We start from the raw sequence: 9,500 nt of genomic DNA, 5'->3' as shown, positions 1-9,500 counted from the left end.
ATACCAAAGACTTTAAAAATGGGACCCATTGCCTCCCTGCGTGTGTGACGATCTTTGGGACTTAAAAAAAAAAAAAAAAAAAATTTGAATTTTTTTTTTAAAAAATTCATAAAAATTGGGTGCGTATTATACATGGGTACAAGCTTTTTTCCAGCATCAGCATGCCATTGTTAGGGGTGCGTACTATACATGGGGGCGCACTATACATGGAAAAAAACGGTAGTATCACACAATTTTGGATTATTTTATATTGTTTTGTTTTGCTATAATATACTTTGAAACTGTTTGAGGATTTTAATCTGCTAACTAGGAGAACCCGTGATCATAGTTACGATTATGTGTTAAAGTGGCTACTGTGAAAACATGTTTTATTGTTGCAATATTTAATCGATATCAAACATGTACAGTGGCTTGCGAAGGTAATCGGCCTCCATGAACCTTTCAACATTTCGCGAAATTTCAGGCTTCAAACAAAGATATAAAAGTTTAACTTTTTGTCAAGAATCAACAAGTGGGACACAATAGTGAAGTGGAACAAAATTTATTGGATAATTTAAACTTTTTTAACAAATAAAAAACTGAAAAGTGGGGCGTGCAATATTATTCGGCCCCCTTGCGCTAATACTTTGTAGCGCCACCTTTTGCTGCAATTACAGCTGTAAGTCGCTTGGGGTATGTCTCTAACAGTTTTGCACATCGAGAGACTGGAATTCTTGCCCATTCTTCCTTGCTAAACAGCTCAGTGAGGTTGGATGGAGAGCGTTTGTGAACAGCAGCCTTCAGCTCTTTCCACAGATTCTCGATTGGATTCAGGTCTGGACTTTGACTTGGCCATTCTAACACCTGGATACGTCTATTTGTGAACCATTCCATTGTAGATTTGGCTTTATGTTTTGGATCATTGTCCTGTTGGAAGATAAATCTCCGTCCCAATCTCAGGTCTTTTGCAGACTCCAACAGGTTTTCATCCAGAATGGTCCTGTATTTGGCTCCATCCATCTTCCCATCAATTTTAGCCATCTTCCCTGTCCCTGCTGAAGAAAAGCAGGCCCAAACCATGATGCTGCCACCACCATGTTTGACAGTGGGGATGGTGTGTTCAGGGTGATGAGCTGTGTTGCTTTTACGCCAAACATATCGTTTTGCATTGTGGCCAAAATGTTTGATTTTGGTTTCATCTGACCAGAGCACCTTCTTCCACATGTTTGGTATGTCTCCCAGGTGGCTTGTGGCAAACTTTAAACGAGACTTTTTATGGATATCTTTGAGAAATGGCTTTCTTCTTGCCACTCTTCCTTAAAGGCCAGATTTGTTGTTGTCCTATGGACAGACTCTCCCACCTCAGCTGTAGTTATCTGCAGTTCATCCAGGGTGATCATGGGCCTCTTGGCTGCTTCTCTGATCAGTCTTCTCCTTGTTTGATATGAAAGTTTAAAGCCTGGGAAATCTTTTTGTACCCAAATCCGGCTTTAAACTTCTCCACAACAGTATCTCGGACCTGCCTGGTGTGTTCCTTTGTCTTCATGGTTCTCTCTGCGCTTTAAACAGAAACCTGAGACTATCAAAGAGCAGGTGCATTTATACGGAGACTTGATTACACACAGGTGCATTCTATTTATCATCATCAGTCATTTAGGACAACATTGGATCATTCAAAGATCCTCACTGAACTTCTGGAGTGAGTTTGCTGCACTGAAAGTAAAGGGGTCGAATAATATTGCACGCCCCGCTTTTCAGTTTTTTATTTGTTAAAAGTTTAAATTATCCAATAGATTTCGTTCCTCTTCACGATTGTGTCCCACTTGTTGTTGATTCTTGACAAAAAATTAAAATTTTATATCTTTATGTTTGAAGCCTGAAAGGTGGCAAAATGTTGTAAGGTTCAAGGGGGGCGAATACTTTCGCAAGGCACTATATATATTATATATAGTTAGACACCGTTTTTTTTTTTTCATGTATAATGCGCCCCCATGTATAATACGCACCCTAAAAATGGCATGTCGATGCTGGAAAAAAGCCTGTACCCATGTATAATACGCACCCAATTTTTATTTTCTATTTTTCCCAATGATCGTCACACACGCATCTGGGTGTGGTGAAATTTGTCCTCTGCATTTGACCCATCCCCGTGCGATTTTGATCCATCCCCTGGGGGAGAGGGGAGCAGTGAGCAGCAGTGGCGCCGCGCTCGGGAATCATTTGGTGATCTAACCTCCCAATTCCAACCCTTAATGCTGAGTCCCAAGCAGGGAGGCAATGGGTTCCATTTTTATAGTCTTTGGTATGGTCTTAAGGCTGGATGTATTTTTTTTGTTGGCGTTGATTTCTCCGATTGCCCATAAAGGCACCACCGCGATCAGTTCGTTTAAAATGAAAAGAGAGGAAAGTGACGTGCGGACATGTGAAAAAGGCGGCTCTGTATGGGAGAGAAGTTGAAGAGAAATAAAAAAAACACCCTTGGAAACCAAAACTTGCCCCTCGTCGTGACTCGGAGCCGCAACAAATGTTTCAGATTTGTGTAGGGTACATTGTGACAGCAAACGAGCAGGTGATCGAGCAAGCGTCTGATACGAGAGCATTGCGTTCATATGGAGCGTGTTTGAAGTGAACAGCAGAGACAAAAGGAACAAGGCAAAGCGTTGTGAAATAAAATATTACCTGTAATACGCATTTTTTTATTTGCTGATTGTATTAAACTATCACATTCATTGTCAGTCAAGAAGAGGACTATTCGCATCGGATCCATAGTGCGCATGCGCAGTGATACTGCCTCCGTATGACGTCCAGTCCGCGATGGAGATTAAAAAACAAACAATATTTGACAATAACACAGGTTTCTGTTCCTGTCTTTGGTAATGTCACCCTGTCTTTTTGTTCCACATCTTTGTCGGTCAGTCCTGTTGTTGGTTTTGTTAGAGAGTTATGTTAGTTTACCAAGTCTGTGTTTTGAGTTCCTCCAATAAACCCTGGTCCAAGCTGCACTTGGTCGCCCTGCTCCTTTCCACACTCCATCCGTGACAAGATTTTCTTCAAAAATTGTTGTACCATGATTTCCTTACAAATAAAAAATTTAAAAAAAAATGTACCCATGTATGTATAATGCACACCCCAGATTTTAGGACAATAAATTGGTTAAATTTTGCGCATTATACATGGAAAAAAACAGTATATACATAAATCTATACGTATATGTATACAGTCAAACCTCGGTTTTCGAACGTCCCGGTTCTCAAACAAATCGGAATTCGAACGAAAAATTCGAGATGTTTTTTTGCTTCGGTTATTGAACGAAATTCAGATGTTGAACCTCGCGAGATGAGCCAAAAGGACCCGAGAAAACCCGACCGTGCAGCCCGGATGCACACTGACTTCGATCGTTATTGTATTTTCGTTAATTTTAGGATTGTATTAACCCCTAATCATGCCTCCAAAGAAAGCAAGTGGGAGCAGTAAAGCCATCCTAAAACACAAAGACGCCCTTAAAACAATGCGACAGTGAGCGCCCGGACCAAATTAAGCTCCCTGCGCACTGAGGCCCACTTAAATTTTGGAAAGTACATCAGGACTTTAAAAATATTTTCTAAATTTCAGTCGCGTTCGGCGGTGCGCTGCAGTTGCGCGAAAAAAAAAGATGCGCAAATGAAAGAATGCTTAAAAAAGGCGGGGTTTTTTTGTCTTGGAACGGATTAAAAATGTTTCCATTATTTGTAATGGTAAAAATTTATTTGGAATTTGACAGATTCACTTCTTGAACCGCCTTCTGGAACGGATGGTGGTCAAAAACCGAGGTTTGACTGTACATACATACAGTATTTATTCTACTTATTGCCCATATTCTAATAATAGCCCAGTGTGTGTTAGCGATGACATAAATAAAAAACATTGATACCTCTAATTATCGCCCATGCTGCTAAAAATTCCCCCCAAAACTTACATTTTCTTCCGCAACCGCATGCCGACGTCATTGCGCAAGTTTAAATATGACTGATTTGTCAGCACGTCAAGTGTCCCTTTTAAATTGTTTTTCTCCATAAACTATGACACAATTACACTCGTCACTCAGCTACAATATCCTCACACAATTACATTATGGGGGCGTGCGCTCGAACAAGACGATCGCAATAACATGACGTGCGCAACAAGTGATGCGCGACGGTAACGTGTCGCATCGATGGAGCGTCAGTTGACGCCCCCTCTGTTAGAGGTAGATCAAAACAGCCGCTGTTCTTGTGTTAAGAACACCAGTGAGATGCAGGTATTGCATAATACATAAGGAAAATATACATACCGTTTTTTTCCGCGTACGTGTAGTGCACCCCCATGTATAATACGCACCCTAAAAATGGCATGCTGATGCTGGAAAAAAGCCTGTACCCATGTATAATACGCACCCAATTTTTATGATTTTTTTTTTTTTTTAAGTCCCAATGATCGTCACACACGCAGGGAGGCAATGGGTCCCATTTTTATAGTCTTTGGTATGGTCTTAACTAGGCTGGATGTAATTTTTTTTGTTGGCGTTGATTTCTCCGACTGCCCGTAAACGCACCACCGCGCTCCGTGCGCGCACGGGACAGCAAACGAGCAGGTGATCGAGCAAGCGTCTGATACGAGAGCATTGCGGTCGCATGGAGCGTGTTTGAAGTGCAATTTGGGTTGTTTGTTCCATTCTTCTCTGCTGTTCACTATAATTGCTATAAAAATGGGACCCATTGCCTCCCTGCGTGTGTGACGATCATTGGGACTTAATAAAAAAAAAAAAAATAAATAAATAAATTAAAAAAAAAAAAAATTTAAAAAAAATTTGTACCCATGTATAATGCGCACCCCAGATTTTAGGACAATAAATTAGTTAAATTTTGCGCACTATACACGGAAAAAAACGGTACATATTATCGCCCATTTCAGTGCCCCTTGGCGATCAGACAAAAAGTGTTCTCTATTAATCACCCCCCCCCCCCTGTTGGACATAAACCTTCTAAGGTTATTCCAGGGCGATAATTAGAATAAATACGGTATATTAAAATAACTAATAAAACAAAGTGCATAACATTCAGTAATGTAGCAACAATTAAGACAGTGGCATAATTCCAAAGAGCAGGAGGCTGAACAAGTTCTGGGCAGTGTAATGTTCACAGCAAATCTGAATATACTGTGTATATGTGTAGCGCCCCCGGTGGTGAAGTGTGTGCGATCCGGAAAGTAAAGGAGTAAGAGGTTGTGTACAACGGAGAACGGTGTTGGTAATGCGCGGGTGGCAATAAAGTACAAGACGATCAACACATCCAAACGAGGCATCCTTCTTTTATTCTCTAACGGGACCCGGAGACATTACATTGGCAACAAGGATGGGATCATTGAAGCGGTCTCAGGTCTGACGCCATGGGTATCTCATGAACTGAATGGAGCCACCGTGTTTTCTAAGATGGACTTGAAAGCAGGTTATCACCAGCTAGAGCTCCACCCCGACAGCAGGTATATAACCACGTTCACCACTCACCTTGGTCTGAGGTGCTACAAATGCCTTAACGATGGTATTTCATCAGCTGCGGAGGTGTTTCAAAACACAAACTGGCAGACCCTCCAGGGCCTCAAAGGCTGAGTGACGACATCATTGTCTATGGCAGTGGTCCCCAACCTTTTTTGCGCCACGGACCGGTTACATGTCAGAAATATTTTTGCGGACCGGCATTTATATAAATAAATAATACATTTATATAAATAAATAAATAATACATTTATAATAAATATATAAATACGTTGAAATAAAATGATACGACTAACATAAAAACAAGTACAAATGACAAAAATAAAACTCACCATTACGTTGAATTAGTGGGAGCACTGAGTTTGTTTCTCAGAAACGAGCCGGTCCCATCTAGACGTAATCGGAGACAATGACACCCGGAGTGATTAAGGTTTGTCTTTTATTGCAGGATGCTTGGTCTCCATGTGTTGAAGCAGTTTTGAATGCTTCATTGCCTGGTTAGTTACCCTGTCGCCACATATTAGCTTTGCGGGCTCGACTGGGGAAACATGTCACGTGACCGGGACGAGTGTCTTGACCTGAATTAATTGATCGTCGATAATATATTTTTTTTCTGTGCGGCTTGGCGGCCCGGTACCAAGTTACCCACGGACCGGTACCGGTCCGCGGCCCGGTGGTTGGGGACCACTGGTCTACGGTACTTCCCAGTCCGAACATGATGATAACCTCAGAGCTGTGTTCCAGAGGATTAAAGAGAGCGGTCTCACACTAGACAGAAAGAAGTGTGAATTCAACAAGTCCAGGCTCGACTTCTTCGGATTCATCTTTTCGGCTGACGGGATCTCAGCGGATCCGAAAAATGTGGCAGCCATACAGCAAGCCGGCACCCTACGGGATGCTGGTGAGATCAGGAGTCTGCTTGGCATGGCCAACTACTGCTCTCGGTTCATTAAGGACTTTGCGTCCATCTCTGCTCCACTGCGCGCACTCACGAGGAAAGACGCACAGTCGGAGTGGGGACCAGATCAAGCAGCAGCACTGAGAGCCATCAAGGATGGTCTCACCAGCGACACCACCATGTCTTACTTTGAGCCACATAAGGATACAGAGTTTGTTGTCGACGCGAGACCCATTGGATAGGGGCTATTCTTTACCAAAAAGTGGATGGATGGAGACGCACCATAGCGTACGCAAGCCGTGACCTCAGCGACGTGGAAAAGCGCTATTCACAAACAGAGCGGGAAGCACTAGCCATCGTGTGGGGCTGTGAGCACTATCACCTGTACATCTATGGACATCCATTCACACTTGTGACTGATCACAAAGCCCTTGAAACCATCTGGAACAACCCCAGATCGAAACGACCTGCAAGAATCGAACGGTGGGGACTGAGGCTTCAGCCCTACAACTTCAGAGTGGAGAAGAAAAAGGAGCTGAAAATCCAGCTGACTACATCTCCCGTCATCCGGTGCCTTCACAGACCAACGACAGCACACAAGCAGCGAAGATCGCAGAAGAGTACATCAACTTCACTTCTCATCATGCCACACCAAAAGCGATGACCCTCAGAGATCAAAGAGGAGACTCTGAAAGATCCCGTCTTACAGAAGGTCAGCGAACACATCGGACACAACACGTGGAACAAAATCACAGACAACACTCAACACGCTAACATTCTGAGACAGTTCAAACAAATCAGCAGCGAGCTGACAGTATCCCCCACTGATGACATCTTTCTGAGAGACAAGAATTGTCATCCCCTCGACCCTACAAAACCTCCTACAGCTCGCACACGAGGGACATCAGGGAATGATATAAACAAACAAAAAACTTCTCAGAACAAAAGTGTGGTTCCCAATCAAGCAGAGGCCAAAGTCAACAACTGTCATAGCATGCCAGGCAAACACACCAGTCACTCACATGGAGCCTTTATAGATGTCAGATCTGCCCAAAGCTCCCTGGCACAGCACGAGTGCAGACTTTTATGGACCTCTTCCCACTGGAGAATATCTGCTGGTCATTGTATATGACTACACCTGGTACCCAGTAGTTGACGATGTTAACTCAACTTCTGCTAACACAGTCATACACAACTCACTCTCTATTCTTGACCCCCCTAGTGTTGAGGAAGTTTACAGCATCGTCATGAGCTTAAAAAACACGGCCCCTGGCCATGACGAGATCAGAAGCATACTTATTAAGAAAATCATTCATTCAATAAAAATTCCACTGACACACATTTTCTCCTTATCATTAAAGTTTGGCATTGTACCCCAAGAACTAAAAATTGCGAAAGTCATTCCTATTTTCAAAGCTGGTGAGACAAATGAATATGGTAATTATCGACCTATATCCATTCTTCCATGCTTTTCCAAGATTCTAGAAAAAATGGTTTATTCAAGATTGGCAAAGCACCTAGAAACAAACAATATTCTCTATAAACATCAATATGGTTTCCGCAAAAAATTCTCTACTGAGCATGCACTGCTTCAGCTTGTCAACCATATCTCAACAGCTCTTGACAATAAGAATTTCGCTCTTGGTGTCTTCCTAGATTTAAGTAAAGCATTTGATACCGTCGACCATAAGATCCTTATCGCTAAGCTAGAGAGATATGGAGTGAACAATTCTGCCCTGAAATGGTTCACAAACTATCTCGCTAACAGAGAACAATATGTAAATGGTTGTTCTTCGAACAGATCGAAAATACTATCTGGGGTCCCGCAGGGCTCAATATTGGGTCCTCTATTATTTTTGGTGTACATAAATGATTTCTCCATGTCTTGTTCAAATTTTCTCCCTTTGTTATTTGCGGACGATACTAATCTTATTGCCACCCACGATGATTTTAATTTCCTCATTGCAAGTGTAAATACTGAATTGCACGCTGTTACAAAATGGTTCAAAATAAATAAGTTGTCACTCAATATAAAAAAATGTAACTTCATGATCTTCTGCAATATAAATAAATCTTACCCCAAAGAACAGACCAAAATTTACATAAACAATAACGAAATCCATCAAGTTGCTAGCACCAAATTCTTAGGAGTTATAGTAGACAAACAATTAAACTGGTCTGAACACATTGATTTGGTTTGCAAAAGATCTATGAAAATGCTAGGTATTTTACGAAAAGTTTGTCCCTTGGTCCATCCTTCTGCTCATCTCACTCTGTATTATAGCTTCCTGTTTCCTTTTCTTAATTACTGCAACACAGTCTGGGCAGGCACATATCCAACATACCTCAACAAATTACTCATCATACAAAAAAAGTTCCTAAGAATGATCTCTTTCTCGAATAGATATGAACCAACGGCACCGCTGTTTAAAAATTATTCACTATTGCCAATTGATAAAGTAAACATTCATCAAACCTGTCTACTCATCCACAAATATATATATAGGAAACACTGTCTTCCAGCCACCTTTTATAATTTCTTCACATTTGTATCTGATCTTCATTCTTATCCAACAAGACAGAGGGACAATCTCCACCCACCTTCCTGTCGAACATCACGCCATCAATATAATATCTCCTTTAGAGGGCCCTCACTCTGGAATGAGCTACCAATCCACATCCGATCCATATCTTCACAGGCTGCTTTTAGAAAGCAGCTGAAAGACCACCTTCTCTACTCATGATCCTACCAGTACCATAATTACTCCACCGCACTAAGCTGATTCATACTAAGAACATCAACTTAAACCACAATTTATACTCTGATTCTTCCTTGTTTTTATTATTTTCTGCTTGCAGTTTCTTCTGTCCCCTCTAAGCTACTCCTACCTGGTGTCTCTTTGATTGTTTCAACATCGCTATGTGACTATTTTGTTCTCTTGTTTCTCATTTTGTATAGTGTATTTGTTTATGTATATATGCATACACATTTGTACTATGTATGCATGTATAAATATGACGAATTAATATATAGCTTGTTATGCTTTTGTTTGGTTACTTGTGTGTGTGTATGCATGTATATGTAGGTGTATGTGTGTATGTATATGTGTATAT

Source organism: Syngnathus typhle, linkage group LG8 (assembly GCF_033458585.1).
Source record: "Syngnathus typhle isolate RoL2023-S1 ecotype Sweden linkage group LG8, RoL_Styp_1.0, whole genome shotgun sequence".
Lineage (NCBI taxonomy): Eukaryota > Metazoa > Chordata > Actinopteri > Syngnathiformes > Syngnathidae > Syngnathus > Syngnathus typhle.
This window is presented reverse-complemented; position numbering follows the sequence as displayed.